The 18,860-nt window shown below is 43.3% G+C and overlaps 1 protein-coding gene across 1 annotated transcript in view; it reads left to right on the top strand.

Annotated features, from left to right (window-relative positions):
- Positions 1–18,860, top strand: part of sars2 (seryl-tRNA synthetase 2, mitochondrial) — a 177,302-nt gene that overhangs the window by 99,586 nt on the left and 58,856 nt on the right. The gene's annotated exons all lie outside the window — the stretch shown is intronic.

Here is an 18,860-nt window from a genome sequence, read left to right on the forward strand (position 1 = left end):
ATGTTACATAAGGATGTGTTTCCCAGGTGAAATGCATATTTTGAAAATGAACTAGCTGCCTGCAGGGTTCACTGGCCTTGTGAAGATCACAGAAGGTCAAAGTTGATCTGCTCTGTGATTTCATGATTGCATCGTTGCCCCCCCCCCCCCATCATTGTATTTCTCCCGCTTCCTATCTCATCTGACCCCTCTCCTCCTCCCTCCCTCACACACTACAGGGGATTGCTTCAACAGAATCAGTCGTTGTGCCTGCTCTTCTTTTGATATATTTAAAAATAATACTTATAATAATTCAAGCAACATACTACTATTGCCCCCATCTCCCTAAGATCCAAGATCCATCCTTCCAGAGAAAATAATGTTTTGTATACAGAAGAAAGTTCTGTTTTCCATTTATGATTTATTAAAGAGGACATATTATCCCCCTTTTCCACCTTTTCAAACAGTCTCCCTGTGGTCTAAATGAAACATCTGTGCTGTGCTTTGGTCAAAATATAACATGAATCAAGCACCAGAGGAGGTTTGTGACCCTGTGTAAACCAGCTCTCTCAGAACGCTCCGTTTTGGTGTGTGTGTCTCTTTAAATGCAATGAGCCCCCCCCCGATGGCCGACCTGTGCAAAAGTTTTGTTCTAGGCTGGGGGTGGAGTCCATGGGTGGAGATATCAGGGGAGGGGAGGGGATTTTTATTACCAGAATCCCACTGTGACATCACAAGGAGAGCACATTTGAAACAAAGCATTTTTCTCTGTGTTGTAAGACTTATGCAGACCACAAACAAAGGACTGGATGGGTTTATTTCACATTTTGTGGGTCAGTAGACACTCAGGTTACCCAAATATAGTATGTTCAAAAACACTGTACAAGTGGATCTCCTTTAAAGGCCCTGCCACACCAAGCAGAAGGCAAAGAACTAGTGGCGACAAAGGCCGCCTATGGCATTGTTCAGAAGTAAATCAACCTAACTCTTTTTGATTATTTCTCGCTATTTTCCAGGGGTGTCACGACCACAGTGGAAGCCGCTTTCGTTCCCCCCCCTTGTGCTTGTTTGCTCAACTTTCATACAGTTTAAACAGTTCGAGGAATCCAAGCGTTTGGTCTGTCTGCAACCGCACACATGATTTACTCTCTCATGTTGTTTGTGTATCTTATGGTGATAGCCTTTGATAAACAGCGACTTCAAAATGAACCCAGCTGAATCCTATACAAACATCACTGTCCTAAATTATACAGGGTGATGGGAAATTAAAAGTTTAAATGTAACGTGAACGTGTAAAATATACATGATGAAAATAATATTTTAATCCTGAGGCGATAGAAGTACGCAGACGAACAGATGACAGCACATGTTCGTGAATGCATCCATGCACATAACCCCACATCTAAAACCCCTTAACTCACACACACACACACACACACACACCATCTGCCGGATGTGCAGACGCAGGTTCCCTGTGACTGACATCACAGTCAGACAGACTACGGTCTGCATCGTCCTTGCTGTTGGCCTGTGGAGTGATTCAGAAGAAGCTGCAAGGCCAGCATATGTTTCTCCAGAAAAACAATGATTTGTCCCTGCTAGATGCTATATCATATTTTACATGCTAACATATTCATAAACTTATCTTATCTCTTACTCACGATTGACTCCTTTTGTCCTCAAATTGGACAAACATTTGTGAACTGTGCTCACAGATGTTCAAAGTGTGTATTGACTGCAAAGCTTGAGCGTGCATGAGTAATCCATATGGACTAATTTCACCTTAATTTCTGAGGTCAACCACACACAAATGTCATGAATGGTTCTCCCACTTCCTCCTGACATTCATCATTTTTTTTCCCTTTGAAGAGGCAGCTGACTCATCTGTCCATCTGTCGGTCATACTGCCATCTCCCTCAAGGGCGAGGATTACTGATGGAGCTTTTGGCTTGTAGCTTCATCTGAAGTCGGAAAACTAACGGCTGACAGACAAACTGAGAGAATACAGAGGCAAAGTGGAAGTATGTTTGGAAACTCTCAGGAGATACAAAATACCTACCAACCCCGATGGATAATATTTCAACAGTTCATGAATGACTCCACAAAATTTGACCACATTAATAAAGATTTTGCTAAATGAGCTAACGCTAATGCTACATAGCTGCATTAAAACTTGTATCTTTTGTATAACTAGGGCAGTCAAGAGAAAAAAAAAGCTTTGTCAAGATGAACTTCTGAACTTCAAAAGTTAATCAAAATTAATTGTATTTTAATTACAGGTTTGAAATTCCATTATTTTGCATTTTCAGTACGTATTTGTTATGCTGTCAGGATTAGGATGCGTCTGCGCCCTGACGAGCTGAGCGCAGTGCACACCGCATCGTATCTGAAAGTCCCTTTAAGCTAATGGTACTTTACTTCCAGTTTGGATACAACCCTGCTTTTATTTTTGAAAGAAAATAAGGAACTTGTGGAAGACATAAGGTTACAACAGTAACTTAAACACGGAAAAAAATAGTTATTACGGAATAAAAAAAATAAAAACAGCCGAAGAGGACGATGACAAAGGTAAATGTTTGATGTCATAACGAGGATATTATTTTGGATTTGTCAGCTGAGCTGTCTGAGAGTTTTTTTAAATTGGAAATGTGTTTTTTTTGGTGTCTTTTGGAGCAAGCCTCAAGTGGACACATGAGGAACTGCAGTTCTTTGCACTTCTGCATTGCCTTCATTTTTCAACACTGAAGGCAATGCCTTTTACTTAAAATGGAGCTTCATGACATTGTTTTCTAGTTAAGTAGAGTCGAGGTGAACAATCACTGCCCCTTATTTTGTCTGTCTTTGTTTGCTGTCAGCTCTGTACAACATCTGAGGAACAAACGGTCTAAAAACATCCTCACCATAATTGGTCTGAAGGGAAGTGTTAACTAAAAGGTCCAGTTGTGAGGGATTACCCCCCTCAGGTTTTTGTGCCTTTCTTCTTTCCTGGCATGGTCGTAGCACAGGCTTCCAAGTTATTTTTTTGCGTGTGCCACATCGCTCAGCTTGCCCTAAACAAAGTGGCAGGGGCTGGAGACGCAGTTACAGAGACGGATTGGAGCTTTAAAGCCTCTGTAATGATCTCTAGTGGCGAGGATTATATAAGGAGAGTGTTTCATGGAGATGGAAGGTGGAGCTCTCTGGTCTTTGTATGCACGGGAAAGCAGAGGAGGTCTGGGTGGAAGGGGAGTAGGTTCAGTAGGTTCATAGGGGGAAGTGTGCATGCACGTGTATTTGGATGTATGTCTGAGTATATCTCAGTGTAAGTCACCTCGCTGCTGTCTCTCTGTGAGCTCTAAGCGTACACAGTCCAGCAGAAGAGCTCCAGTCTAATGTCCGCCGTCCCTCTGTCCCTGGGAATTATGTAAGGCCACACTGGGGCCTCATTTATAAAACATGCTCTCTGACTTCATCCTGGATTTCATCAAGCAAGCAATCATTTCCACAACTGTGATGACAAAAGAAATAAGACATGAATTGCAGATATGCCGCACTGTTCCAAAGGCAAGGCTGGACTTTGTTCCCAGGTTTTGATAGGTCACTACATTTGGATAAATCCTAAACATAGCAAAACAATATTCCAGGATGTGAGCTCCTTTGAACTACTCCTCTTGCAACAACGCAGGTAAAAGAAATCAGAGAGAACAGTAAAACCTTCTCTTGATTTGGAAATTATCGCTTTAATTAAAATCATCTCTGAGCTTCAGATCGCTCTCGTTAACCCTGAAAGCTTGAATTGAGACATTTTATGAATGAGGTCCTTTGTATTTATAGCCCACTGCAGAGGAGAGGTGTGAAGCCTAAATTGCACTGTCACCACGGCAACAACAATGGACAAACTCGCTCGGAAACGGTTAATAATTCATCGAGAGTCTTTTAAAGATCGAGAGGATGGCAGGATGGCACAGGAAAGGCCCAGTTCTTTTGTTTATTTTACGACTTGAACGATGATAATTAAAGCGAGACTAAAATATGTATTGTTTAAAAAAAAAACAGAGTGAAAAAATTAGGTCAGAAAAAGATGATAAATCACAGGGATTACTTCATATTCATGACGTGAACAGTATGTGGTGTAAGTGCCGGCTGGAGACAGTAAGAGTCGGGATGCTTTAAAGGGCATGTCAGGTTGAATCTTTGCTATTTATGCAACGCATTACGACCCGCCGTTTGAAGCCTATATAACACCCTGAAGGTCACATAAGAGGATTCAATGAGGTCAGCGGGCAAAATGAATATTTTCATGTCTAATGTTTTCAAACACACTTTGAGTCCATTAAATCTGAAACCAATGAACGTGATGAGATAATTCTTTAAAACTTCCACATGACCTCCGCGGGACACGAAGACACAGAATGAGCTGAAACTCCAGACTAGTGTTGTAGTCAAGACCACATCAACCGAGACCAAGACATACCCGAGACCAGAGTGCTCCGAGACCAGACCGAGACATTTAGTGTTTTAGACTGAGACCAAGACCAAGACCAAGGCCAAGGCAGGGGGAAACCGAGTCAAGACCAAGTCCAAGACATGCCCAAGACCAGAGTGCTCCGAGACCAGACCGAGACTAGACCAAGACCAGGACCAAGGCAGGGGGAAACTGAGTCAAGACCAAGACCAAGACCAAGACAGACCCGATACCTGAGTGCTCCAAGACCAGACCGAGACATTTAGGGTCTGAGACCGAGAAAAGACCAAGACCACAAGGCCGAGTAAAAATGCTTTCAATTCCGAGACGAGACCTTCAAAAAGTGGTCTTGAGACCAAGACCAATTTTGAGTTCTACAACACTACTCCAGACACATCGTTACTTTAAGCCTCCTGGTTTGTGAAGAACAAGTTGTTTATTGGCGTCTGATCCTCACAAGTATCTTTACAAAGATCTAATTTTAACTCACACTTTTTTGAGTTTTCAGTACAAAACCAACATGCTCGAGTGTTTTCAGCACTTAGAGCCCTGAGCGCAAAAAAACCCCTCCCTCAGCGTCCGCTGCGCTCACAGCGTTCTAAGTTGAAAACAGTTAGGATCAAGACGGTGCAGGACGGACAACCTCAGCTTAGTCAACAACAATGGCGGAGGAGACGCTGGTCTGACTCCAACGAATGGCAGGTGTAGAGCTCTTCTTTCTGATCCTCTCGAGGTGTTCCAGATTGGTTGGGAAAAACAGCCACCTACAGGTTCCTTCACATATGTGTTGAAATGCTTCGCCTTAGCAGGACCATTCAAGGGCAGCCTGACCGCTCTCCAGCATTGTATTGGCTGTATGCTTCAGGTCATCGTCATGCTCAAAGGTGAACTGTCGCCCCAGTCCGAGGTCATGCCTCTGCAGACTATCTTCACAGACCTCTCTGTAATAGCAAATCCCTCCCTCAATTCTGACCTGCTGCTGAGAACCATCCTCATATGTGTCGTTGGTAACGCACCATGTAGTGAAGGAGCTAAATTAGAGAGAGAAAAATGCAGCTGACCTGATTTGTGGTGCCACAGCCAAGGGCCTAACTACTAATCAAACAAACATCTGAGGATGTTTGCTGTAAAATCTCTGGAAAGCTGGATGCTAGAATGTATGATTTTTTTTCAGTGAAGCCAACAGCTGCGCCTTTCCTAAAGATCTCAGCTGCCTTTGTCCCATACGCTCACAGTGGATTTGTAAAGTGTAACACAGGCAACAAAGCCTCAAAACATTACGACAGAAAATTGAATTTGAAATCTTAGTCCCCAACAATCACAGGTTCAGTGCTAGAGGGACGGACTAATGAATATGGAATATTGAGTTTGTTGAATTTTGATGAACAAGCAAAAGCAGTACTTACTGAAACCACTGTAAAGACCCTTTTCCCAAAAGAATTTCCAGACATTGTCCAGGTGGGCTGCACATGTGAACCTGATCCATACACCAGGGGCAGCTGTGGCTCAGTCGGTCGTAGGTAGGTAGGACAGGTGATTAATGAAATCATCTCGTACAAGACATCCTCTTCAAGTGAGCATAATCAGGTAAGAGCTTCATGTGATCATTACAGACAAAAGAAAATAACTTGTAGAATAACTTCAAAATACCCAGCACTTCAACTCGTCCAATGTCTAATATGTCAATTCTAAATTAAGTAGAGAACGTCTGATTAGGGTTCCTTCATCAGCAGTTGTCTAACTTCATGTAATTGTGTGTTTCAGTCGGCGGACAGCAGCAAACACTGAGATGCCACCGCAGTTATGTTGGTTTGCAAGATGGCAGCGCCCACAAATCTGTAGATGGGGCTCTTATATGATGGTGCTGTAACGCTGTGTGACATGCAGGCCCACATACCAGTTCCTTTACTCTAGAGCTCCTGTGAGTGAGGATGTTCGTCTCACTTTACAGCGATAGGTCGATGGGTTGCGCGTGTGAGGATGAAGCGACAGAGACTGTGGCTGAGTCGGTCTTGAGAAGCAAGCCAGACATCGCTGGGACACCGTGTCAAGCCACCGAGGGCCTGCCAACTGACCTCTTTGTGTCCAGTGTGTGTGTGTGATACAGTTAGTCCTGTGTTTTTGTGCGGGTGTATTTACTGTCTGTTAGCAAAGCTGGAGCAGGATCCCCCTCATTATTTCACAAAGTCTCTGTGTGTGTGTGTGCGCACGTGTTAGTTATCTATCTGTGTTTGTGCTGGCGGTCAAGGAGGGCGCCTGGGAGGACTGGTGTTTGATTGGCGCGTGCTGCCGAGATCTGCTCCTTCCTGTTAGCGCACGCATCACTTCCTCTCACCCTGCCCAGAGCTACTGCCTCGCCGTCTCACAATCACTCTGACACGATTCTCTCTCCTGTCCTTATTTCTTTCTTCGTCTCCTCCTCTCCTTCTCTCTTCCTCTCGTGACTTACTGTCCCGCTTGCCTTTATCTTTTTTTTTTTCTGTCTCATGACTCAGATTTTCCTGAAATGCCTCCTGCAACCCTCCTCTCATTTCACTCTTCATCCTCCTTTTCCTTTTCCACTTGTCTTTCGATCTGTCTCTGTCCATTTTCACAGCCCCCCCCCCCCCCCCCCCCCCCCTGATCTTTGCCCATTTGTCTCTCTCTGCGCACCCTCTTAACTCTCAGAAGGCCACTTTTGGCTCTAACAACTTGACAGCCAGTTCATCATCGTCGATGAGGCATTTTCTCTCCTCTCGCTCATCGTTCTTCCATCCATCCGTCCCTCAAATCTCTCTCTCTCTTCCCATATCTGCTCTGTATTCAAACCCACAGCAACCATTTCTCCCCCTCTGCCTCACCCTCTTCCTCTCCTCCTCCTCAGCTGCTCTCCCTGAAGACAGAGCAGATGCAGCCAGGCAGAACAGCCAGCATGTTCCCATGTTCTCTTGCCCCAGCTCTGCGGCTGCAGCAGCCCTCCTAACCCTCTCAGTTTCTCTCTCCATCAGCCCCTCTCCTCTCTCCTGTGTTTCATGTTCTCCATGCACACGCTACATTTCTATGTATCGTACTTTTTGTTTTAGCTTTTTCAATTTCTTCTGCCATCCAAATTTTCCTCGTTTTCGTCCTTCCTTCCTTCCTTCCTCACACTGTGTGTCTCCTCTGCCTCCTTTTCCCTTCCCTTGCCCCCCGGCTTCATCCTTGGTCTTTGCATCTCTGTTCTATCCCACTTCCCCGCCTAAACATTGCTCGAGGCCTTTCTTATTTTCTTCTTCACGAAGCCCTTCCCTTGTCTATCTTTCCCCCCTGTGTGTTTTGTTTTTACCACAAACGATATTGCTTCTCATTTTCCTCTCTCTTTCTCCCAAATGTTTGCTTCCTCTCTGCTCTAAAACTACTCTCCAGTAATTCCTTCTCTTCTTGTTCAATTGTTCCAGACTCCTTGATTCGTGTCAGTGTCCCATATGGGTTCAAGATTATTGTAATGACTCTCCTGCCTTCTCACTTTGCCCGCAGCCTGTCACGTCATGTAGGAAGGGTACTTTAAGGGCCAGCGGCTGAGTTTAAAAAAAGGAATAAAAGTAAGCTAATTTAAATAAAAGTCAAAGACACAAAGCACTTCTTGAAGTCCGTGTCTGTGATTTCAGATATTTTGGTCTTTATGATGCTGCTATTTTCTGCTGTTTGCTGTCTCTTTTAGATCTTTGTTTTCCCTTTAAGGTCACACTTAAAATAAAACACCCCCCATCTGAAGCGTCAGGCAACGTTCTAGTTCAGGCTTCTGTGTGACGTCTTCACACAAAAATCTTTAAATCGTTTCTTCACAATAACTGCTTCGGACTTCTGACGTTTTTTAAATATTGACATTTCCAATAATAGCAATTTGTTTAGGGTTTCACATCTGCACTCCTGAAAATATCGAGATCATTTCAGGAGGACTGCCTCTGAAATCCTCCTGACCTGCAAGTAATTAGAGCAGGGAGATCATAGCGGTGGCGTTCTTTTTTTAAGTCCTTAAAGATAGAACATTCTGACCATGGTATCAAACATAAATCTAGCTGCATGCCGTGTTCTTCATGGTAATTAGCTGATTAAGAAACAGTCACAGTATGATTGTAAAGTTTCAGGCAAACTTGTGAACCATTACTTATCTGCTGAGTGAATCACCAACTTACAACTTTCCTCCACCTAAAAATGGGCTTTACTTTTAGTTTTTCAACTCTGTTATGGTAGCAGATGAATTAATCAGTGATCTCTGCTTTAGAGGCTGTTGTATACATTAAACTGATGAAGCATGCTCACCTAAAATCTGATTTTAAAGGTCACATTCTGCGAAATCCACTTCACCATGTTTCTCTAACACTCATGTGTCCCTAGTCTGTCTACAAACCCCCAATGATGAGAAAAGTCCATCCTCTCCGTCTTTTGCCTGCTCCACTTTTCAGAAAATGTGTGCTCAAACAGGCCGTTTGGAGATTTTCCCTTCATGACATCACAAAGGGCAGTAACCCCTCCCCCAGGTGGGTCACACTCCCACAGCTAGGTGTTTGTTCTGCCCTCTGAGTCTGCCTTCTCACTGTAAACAATAGGTCATGGAGCGAGAAAGCCAGAGACACCTAAGCCCTTCCAGAGAGGGGGCGTGGTCAGACACAGCTCATTTACATTTAAAGGTACAGACACAGAAACAGCCTGTTCTGATCAGGGCTGAAATAGAGGGGTTTATAGACATGATCAAATACAGGATCAGAGTGGATTTAGAACAAGAAACTTCACACACATGTTTTGAGGAGCTCTGAGACTTATTTAAACTGGTTGAAGAGGAGGATAATATGTGACCTTTAATATGTGTTCTATGAGCTTGGGTTGTGCTATGAGCGCCAGTTTGGAGGCGTAGTGTGATGTGAAAACTTGAAACATCTAGTGCAAACCCTTTGCAAAGATTTCACATGCATCTCATGTTCTTCATCTGCGTTGGAGTTTGACAAAGATGAAAAGGGGGGGTCATGCTGAAGAAAAATAGTTAAGTGCATAATGATTATTAAGCAACACAGGAAGCAACAGAAGCGTCTGTCGTGATTTAAATGGTAATAATTGCGTGGAGAGAGAACTCTGTTATAAGTGACAGCTGAACTAATGTGTGTAACAAACAGCATCAGTGTTGCATGTTGTTTCATCATTTACTGCATTAAACCACCACACCAGGTGTGTGTTAAAGGCAGGGTTGGTTATTTTCTCCAGATCCACTGTTTAAGATTTAGGTTGAAATTGTCTTTAGGTCCTGACAGAAATTAATAACTCATGTTCTCTGAAAAAGGAACAAAGAAAATCCATCATCTGTATCAGTTGTAAGTCTGTAAAAACCAATGTCTGCCACGAGGTACCAATCTGATGAACCAATCACACGCCTCCCTGTCTCTAACTACAAATCTTTAATGAACTTGTTGACCCTCAAAAGAGGTTTCGAAGTAAAACATGTATTTACAAAAAAAACCAAATGTATTTATGGTTCATTGATAGGGACGGACACAAAATACATAGATGAACTGAAAACAAAGCGGATGCTAATTTGCAACAACCAAAGGACGGGCGTGCTGCAGAGCACTGACACTGAAAGGCAGAAAAGTTTCCTAAATTTGAGGATTATTTAACATGTATTTTAATTTCTTATTTTTGTTTTATGTTTTATTACTTCAGGATCTGGAAATGTTCTTTTATTAACCCAGTAAAGCACTTTGCATTGCCTCATGTATGACGGGTGCTCATTAAACGCGCCTTGCTTCACCCTTGTGTTTATTCTGTGATCTGTGGGAGAGGAGCTGGAGCTGGCAGGTAAATTCATTTTTTTTTTAAAGGCCTATTGTATAGATAGGACAGTGGATAGTGTCGGAAATCGAGGAGAGCGAAAGAGAGAGAGTGGGGAATAACAAGCAGGAAAAGGTGCCACAGATTTGAACTGTCATTTGAACTTTCACGCCGCAGTGTTCTCACCTCTGAGCTCATGGAAATACTTCTGGGAGTAAATCAAGAAGTCTTTGTGTGTATGAGGTTTCCACCGCCCCTGAACCATGAAGTCAGGCCCTGCTTCTTTTATTGTGATGGCGTGCTGATGAATGAAGGGGGGGTGGGGTATAACCGCCTGCCTGGTGTATTGATCCCCCGTTGGATGAGGGCGTTTTTCATTAATGACCAAGGCGCTTTTAGATGATGGCGAGGGTAATGGATCCGAGGATGGAGAAAAGAGGAGCAGTGGTTATAGTGGGAGGAAGAGGATGGTTTTGATGAGGATGATGAGTAATGATGGTGATGATGGAGGTTGCTGCGGTAATGATGATAATGTGCAGTTTAGGCGGATGGCTCTGATAATGGTGTTGGCGTGGGGAGAAAGATGATGGCATGCCTGTGTATCTGTATGGTTGCACGCGACGGAAAGTAGTGGTAGTGGTCGGACAATAATAATGAGGATGATGATGGTGAATATGAATCCCGTGCGTGCGTGTGTGTGTGTGTGTGTAATAATGTGTGTTTCAGGAAGTGACGCTGAGCATGCAGCCATCTGTCGACAGATTAATCCTGGCTGTGCTTAGAGATATTACCGGCTGGCTTATCGCCGTGGCAACAAGCCTTCAATCCCAGTCCAGCGTAGCCACCATGTGACCTTGCTGAAGAAGGTGGGTGGGGGTTGGACACACAGATACACACAACTTGCACACACACACACACACACACACACACACACACACACACACACACACACACACACAAATAAAAAAGAAACACACACAGAGGTTTGGTAACGTGATGCATCCACGCACACGCTGCTGCATGCACATAAACTGTGCATCCACTGAGAGAGGGATTTAAGGGGAAATATGATTGTGCTCTAAAGGTTTTAATCCTGCTGAAAGGTTTCGGTGTCACCTATCGAGTTCAGAAATGTCATTACGCCGACCAGCTGGGCTGCACGCACCGCTCTGCAAAAAACTGTTTTCAGGCATGCTATTTTTAGACCAGTATCAATAGGAATTGTTGCCACCTTTGTTCGCTCCCCTTCACACCGCAGCAAGCGTTTTTCTCATGTCCTAAATCCCATCACTCCCACATCGTCTAAAAAATCCACCCACTCACGTTTTCTAAACACACATTCCACTGTACAGTAAACACCACACACGCACACTCGCTCGCTTTCAGGTCATAAATCAGCAGGCACGAGGCCAGTTCAGGCTTGATGTAACATTCAAGGTTTTATTCAGTCTTTACATACAGTACACCAGTCAGAAATATACAGTGAACCTTCAACAAAGGTCCGTCAGCTACACTGTAAAACCTGCATTCCACAGATTTTTTTTTTAAAATGAGGATTACAAAGCGTGAGCGTGTTTGAGCGTGTGTTTCTTTGTTTCTGTTTTTAGTCCATGCTTTTACATCCGTACAGACACAGCAGAAGATTATGCAGAAGACGTTTGAAGGGCAGGGATATTTGACTATTTTCTCTTATGTATGATCGCCACTGTATGATGCCAAATATTGGCTAAACTTGACGTTGCTCCCCTCGCTCCCCGGACACGTCGGCGCTCAGCTTTCATCCCTCTTTCTGTGACATCGACCCTCTCGCACAGCTTACAGACAGACGTCATGGCGTATATGAAGCCGGGTCTTAGCTCAAGAGGTCTTTGAGGATAAGTGGAAAAAAAGGGGAGAGGTGGGTCTGAGGTACGCTCTTCCTCTGCACCACATTTTTTTTTTTCAAATTTAAACTCGAACATCTGCACAGTTCTAGATTTTTGGGAACACAAAGTGAGGTTTTCTCAGGTCATAGTCTCAAATCCAAAAACCGAGCAGTAAGTAAGCAGTCACAGAGCGAGAGAGAGAGGGAGAGAGAGCGAGAGAGGGATGCTCGGGGGCTATTTGGCTTAACTCGACTCTGCCTGTGTCTGCCACTCAGTGTAATTAGATGAAGTAGTCACAATTGATATTATTGCAGATTAGTGGGAGGTTGAGAGGTCCTTCTCTGAACCCACAAATGGTTATAATCCAGACCACAGGAAAGCAGCACCAGTATCCGACAGGGCCGGAGAGGGAGGGGGGGAGCGAGGGCCTATTTTTAGAATGAAATGAAAATTACATTGAACATCTGGATAAAAGGAGCTTTAAAACTTACACTTTTCTCTTTCATTAAACACGGTGAAAAGCCTTTTTTCATCGGATACAAGATGCCTGATTTTCAATTAAGATGATTCCCTAATTGCCTACAAATGAACGTGATTAATCTCGGCCCGTGAGTGCACATTATACTCTTTCAAAGTAAAGCACCAAGTTACATTTTTAAATGTACCTCTTTCTTTAAAACTATGGCTTTCAATTTGTATCAAGGAAGAAGCCCTTCGATGTAAAAGAGGGACATGTCCACAAATTCTCAAGGTGGGCTAAACGAACCCTTCAGGATTGGCTTCTTTTGTCAGCGGTATGAAGAGTTGAGCTCGATTACGCACCGCAATCCTGAGGAAATCAAATGATTTGCTACTGTTCTGCTTCGTTGGGGGATAGATTCATAAAAACATGCTGCAGGCGTTCTCACATGAGCCTCTTTCTTAGTAACAGTCGTTAGTTTTTAATTTTTTATTTTGTAAGAAATCCTGTGTTGCTACATGGCTCGAAGTACGTATTCTAGATTAAGTATTCTCTGCTGCAGTCGTCTGGTTTCATGTTTTCGGTAAAGAGTCCGACCTCAATAGCACCAAGAGGTAAATAATCCGGCTCACAGACTCGTTTAAAAGGTTGGGCTCTACAGTATTAAATAAAATGAAAGTATGCTCATAGACCTTTATATAAGAAGTGGATTCATCCTCTGGTTTTTAAAATTTGAAGCCAATTTTGGAAATATCTCAAACCTGCATTCTTCCAAATGGCCAGCAGGGAGAGACTGCACTGGTTGTAAGAAAAATAACAACCGTCCCAATGGGTTTAATGTCTCGATGGCTGCCTTTGATTGACAGGTCACTTACATAGCATGCCTATCAACCAGCAACCCTTACAGCAGAAATTAAGAAGTTTACAGCCTGCTCCACTTCATGGTGGGTGAATTTATTTGAATTAATAAAGCCTAAAAGTTATTTGCATGTTTGCATAATTAAGGGGCGTGGCTGAGTTGACTGACAGGTGAGTGCCTTGTACAGTAGCCGTCTCTACGCCACCTTTCTGCCTGTTTCTAGTTTGATCCAAAATTAGGTTGAGATAGCATTTCCAATATGGAAACCGCCATTGTGGGGCTTCCAAAGGGTGACGTCACTGAAACTACCACCATGTTACACAGTCTACAATGGAGACAATCTAAAAAGTGGTGGCTGGCTTGTTTCAACAAGCCAAGCTGGCACCGGCTTACATGTCGATATCGATGCTTCAAAAAGGCGTTTTGCAAACCAATGGCTGACATCATGATGGTCGCCGTCCACTTCTTATATACAGCCTCTGTCTATAAAAGTTTCTTGTCTGTTAATGTAGAAACAGCTTTTATTTTTTTCACTAGAAAAGATTGTTGTAAAAGATCAGCATTGTTGTCGGTCCTGAGTCTGCTGTCCGAGTCCTGTACCCCGTTAAGCGTCCACATGCGGAGCATCACTGAGTTTTGATTCACGCTGAAAATCTTTGAGGCTCTTCATTGCAGGTTGGTGACACATTGTGCGGGGTGCTAAACCCTGGAATGTCGCGTATCTGACATCTCATGTCAGTGTTTCACCTGTAAGCTAACTACATGTACCCTGTTTTACAGCAGACTGATCGGCTTATAAATTAAACATCTTCTTCAAATATTATAAAGGTTTATATTCATGTGCAAATTTCTTATAAAATTAGAACATTAATCTGTACCTTGTGGCTTACAGAATATTTTTGGAGTATAGGAACTGAGACTGAATGTGTTTACATGGACTTGAGTATCCTGGGTTATACGCCTCATCCCGGTTTTGACCATCTTCAGGATATGGTGTTTACATGCACACAGAGAAACACAGATGTTTGTGATTGCAAGCGTCTCGTCCAGGAGGTTGTAGCTGGATCAGAACCATTTCTGAAGTTTGGTCACCGTAAGACAAAAGTCAGTTTGCTCCAGGAGTAAGGTGTAGCCAATACCAGTGGTTACCAAAGCTGGGGTCTGGACCCCCTAGCAGGTCTATTCAACTGGCCCGTGGATGACATCAGACTGGCCTTCTATCTAAAATCAAAAAATAAATAACTAATAAACAGGGGGAAAACTTGTGAACGACTGCCATTGTTGCCCAGTAAAGTTTTAAAAACAGCACAGCGCTCCCGTTTATTAGAACATCTTTGGTCCTGTGCTCACAAGCTTGTGTTGTTGATGGAAAAATAAAACGGCTTTCGCGCACTTTACTGCTGAGGTGGGCTTGCTTGTCTGGTCCCTGGGTCCTTAGCTTTCTGAAAATTTGGCACCCTGAACAAAAAAGTTGGTCTAGGGGGTCCGAGACACTGAAAGGGGGGTCACGAGATTCCATATCAAAATGAAAAATGACTTAAAATTGCATATTTTACCCATTATTGTGAAATTAAAAAGCAGTTCAAGAGATGACTTATTTTCTACTTCTAGTGTTTCTTACAATTAATTACTAAAATAAAATTGCAGTGTTGTTCTAATGGCAGAGTTTGGAAAGGCCGTTTAGTGCGCCCCCAGTCTCTAACCCCTTATTTTGGGGGTCGCAGGTCGAAAAGTTTAGGAACCCCAGGCCTATAGGATGCCACAAGACAGGGCCATTTTTTAAAAACTTCTCCAGGTAGCAAAATCGTCGTTTCTCAAAATCTGGATATGATGATTAACGTGCTCAAACACAAAATAGTGATCCTTTAAAAACCCAGATCAGAAGCGGGATACTCAAGTCCTTGTCAACTCACTCAGTGATAACCTGTAAGTGGAAGTTTGAACATCTCTGAGTCGGTGTTTTCTGCCTGAATCTGTATCAGCTGAAGAACCGGGTGATCCATGTACACACTTGGCATCAAGACGTTATAGCTTCGCTCCACAGTTTGAACTAAAAAAAAAAAAAAAGTTTCCTGTAGAAGAAAAACATAGAAACATGCTGTCATAGCCATTACACATGCAGTTAGAAATAAAAAACAGTCTTTGAAAATTAATAAGTTTTGCATATCACTTTGGCAAGGGAAGAAACATAATGTTTTTTTTTCTGCTAGTCTTATATTTTGACATTCTACCCTTGATTTGTACACGTTACAAAAAAATTGTTCCTTTACATAGAAAAAAAAAACATCGTTCTTTTTTGATATGTCACTGCACAAAAAGAGCAACAGACAACAAAATGAATCCACAAGTCAAAAAAGATAAGCAAATGAGAAGAAAAAAAAAGTTGCATAATTCATTTCACATTGACAAATAGAAAAAAAAAAGAGGAGACCGTGTGGGGGGGTGGGGGTGGGAGTGGTGGACTGTCGGAAGAGCCGGGGCGTGCTTCTCCTTCACTGTTAAAAGTTCAGGAGCTGTGCGAACACTGGATGAATGTAAACCAAAGAAGACCAGGACACATTTATGGCCCTCTACATCCTCGCACTGTGTGTGTGTGTGTGTGTGTGTGTGTGTGTGTGTGTGTGTGTGTGTGTGTGTGTGTGTGTCTGACCTGAATGAAACCAGACATAACAGCAGAATCCAACAGGAAGTGGACCTCATGTAAGACGCTCTTCCTGCATTGAGATTTGCTCGTTTTTCTACGAATGGTTATATGTGCAGCGTTCACTAAAAATAGTCGTCACCATAGCATTGACCTGTGCCCTGCGGAGATTAGATCTGTTCTGCACAGCGACTGCGGACAGCACAGGACATCGGCTTGGCCTTAAAGCTCAAGGTTGACGTTTAAGCCTCTCCTCCAGAAGCACGGGGTCTCAGCAGCGAACGAGGGAAGCCGTCATTCAGCCCCGTGGCGTACAGTACGGCGCTCTGGCGTCGCCCTGTGAGCTCTTATTGGTCCTTCTTGGTGCACACAATAGAGTGCCGGATCCCTTTGAGCCACGGAGATCCTCAGAGGAGTCTAAATCTGGGGATAATCACCTGTAAGAATCACGGAGATTATGGCAGTCAAAGGAGTGAGAGAGAGTTTGATGGATCGCTCTCTTACGTCGGCTGTTGTTGCAGAGCGTGTTTATCCTCCACACAATCTATTATATAACGTGGAGTCATGTCTCGGTATTTCCAAAGCAGCTGCAGCGGTGTGTGGCGTTTAAATACACATATTTCTCCTCTTTAAAAAAACTACAAAAATAAATAGGAGGGGAACATTTTGAAGCTAATGTGGAGCTGAAGTGATTCGCTTTAAGCTGTGGAAAATGTTGGCAGTGCATCTTATTTATTTCTTCCTTTTTCTTGGAAGTTAAGTCGCTTTGCTGACTTGTAGGATTCCTTCTCTACTTCTCTACATCACGTTTCCTTTTATCGTACCCTTACTATAAGGACTGAGGAGTTTTCCAAAGGCATTGTGGGAAATGAAGGAAATCACAAAGCTAAGCTAATATAAGGCAAGTGAAAAAAAGAAAATCGGATCCAACAAAAAGTTAAGTAGCAAAATCAAAATGTCCAATTTCATACAGTTAATGCTGCGATATATCGTGCTGTAGCTGCGAGGTGTGTGTTGTTGTTGTTATTTTAATGCATTCATACGTGTCGTACAAACGCTGAAAGCGAGATTAGAATTAGCGCTGGCTTTGCGCTCAGGAGCTGAAGCGTTTGTGCATCCGTCCTGTCTCTATGGCAACAGTCTGTTGACAACGACTGCTGTATGGCCGACACTGCTCTGTCACTTTTTTTATATTAGCCTATGTTTGTTTTTAGATCGTTTTACCTGCAGACACGGAGCAAAGAGGATATGGGTACAAGACACGATGCAGAGCCTATAGGCGGCCAAAATACGGGAAAAACATACATTTGGAAAAGAGTTCTGGTGACGTCAACAGCGCCTTTCTGAAAAGTTGACAGATTTTCAACTTGAGGGGCGCCGGGGGCCAAGTGGATTGGTGCGTCCCCCGTGTGCAGAGGATATGGTTCCCGGGGCGAGCGGCCCAAGTTCAGGCCCAATATGTGGCTAATATGTGTCCTGTCGTTCTCTCTCCTCGATTTCTGACTCTGTCCACTGTCGGTGTGATTTCTATCCGGGCAGCTAACGATCACTACTCATTAAAAACAATTGAAAAAAAAGACGCTGCCGCTCGGTGGACCCGGGGCCTTAGTCAGAAATCAAACCTGCGATTGTGGCAGTGCTAAGCTGCTGCAGTGTTGAGCTTCATGTAAGGCCTTTCAGTTTGACGTGTTGTGGCTGGAGTCGGGGTTAAAGCTGCGGTATGTTGAAGACCGAGAGGATTTTAATCAGTATTATCAGTGCGAGTAAACCGTCTCAATATCGCAGAGAGCTGCTCTGAACAGACAACATCTGAGCTTGACATGAGCTGATTTGTGTCTGTTTATCACAGTCTGCAGAGTCCTCACAGAGGAACAGGACAACACCATGCAGGTCCAGTGTGTGTGTGTGTGTGTGTGTGTGTGTGTGTGTGTGTGTTTTGAATAATTCAAGAAAGATGTTTTCCACTGAAATGTCTGGTTTCACTGGCCTGCAGTGCGACTTGTTTTAAATGATGCATTTCTCGGATGTGTGATCCCAACACGACTTCCTTCAGTCCGCCACTCTCCCACATGTCTTCATTAATCAAGGTGCAACACCCTCCATCATATTTTTCCCGTTTTCTTTCAGGTCATTCTTCACTCTTTACAAGGCATGCATGTTGAAATCCAGTCGGGGAAGAAATGCAAAAATTAAAAACCACCGTGATTTCAAAAACACAACTTTCCCTTTAGAGTCAATATACTCATCAGTTACATATCTGATCATTCAAGAAACATCACGTCGTGTAAACATGCCTTTTTTTTTTTCTAGCGGCTCACAGGCCGCGGCGGCTTGAAGCTGTGCAGCTAATTGAGAAGAAAACCAAGGCTCTCTGTGGAAAACACACCAAGAAAAGAAGTGTAACAGTGGCAATAAATATGTCCTTAAAAGCTGCAGATGAAAGAATCAGCTGCACAGCCTCACTGCGCTGCACTCGTCCCCCATCCCCCCCCCCCCCCACCCCCATCCATGATGGTCATCAGTCCCGTCAGTGAGATGTGCATCAAGCTAATCCAAAATGAAAGGAGACAGTTTATACATTTAAAAAAAAAAAAACAGCAACATCACGTCCCGACCAACCCGCCGCAGAGATAAATAAAATCTATTTGGATATATTCTAAATGGATAAATATTAATACCATGATATACTCTATATAACTTCTCAACAATAATTAAATATCTTAAGGATGGCACCATCGCTTTCTCAAAGAAAAAAAAAACATAACTCATGGTGATATATTTTATAAAAGTAATAAAGTGATCCTCCTCTTCACGTCTCTCCCTCGTCTCTC

This window comes from Labrus mixtus, chromosome 9, assembly GCF_963584025.1.
Source record: "Labrus mixtus chromosome 9, fLabMix1.1, whole genome shotgun sequence".
Classification (NCBI taxonomy): Eukaryota; Metazoa; Chordata; class Actinopteri; order Labriformes; family Labridae; genus Labrus; species Labrus mixtus.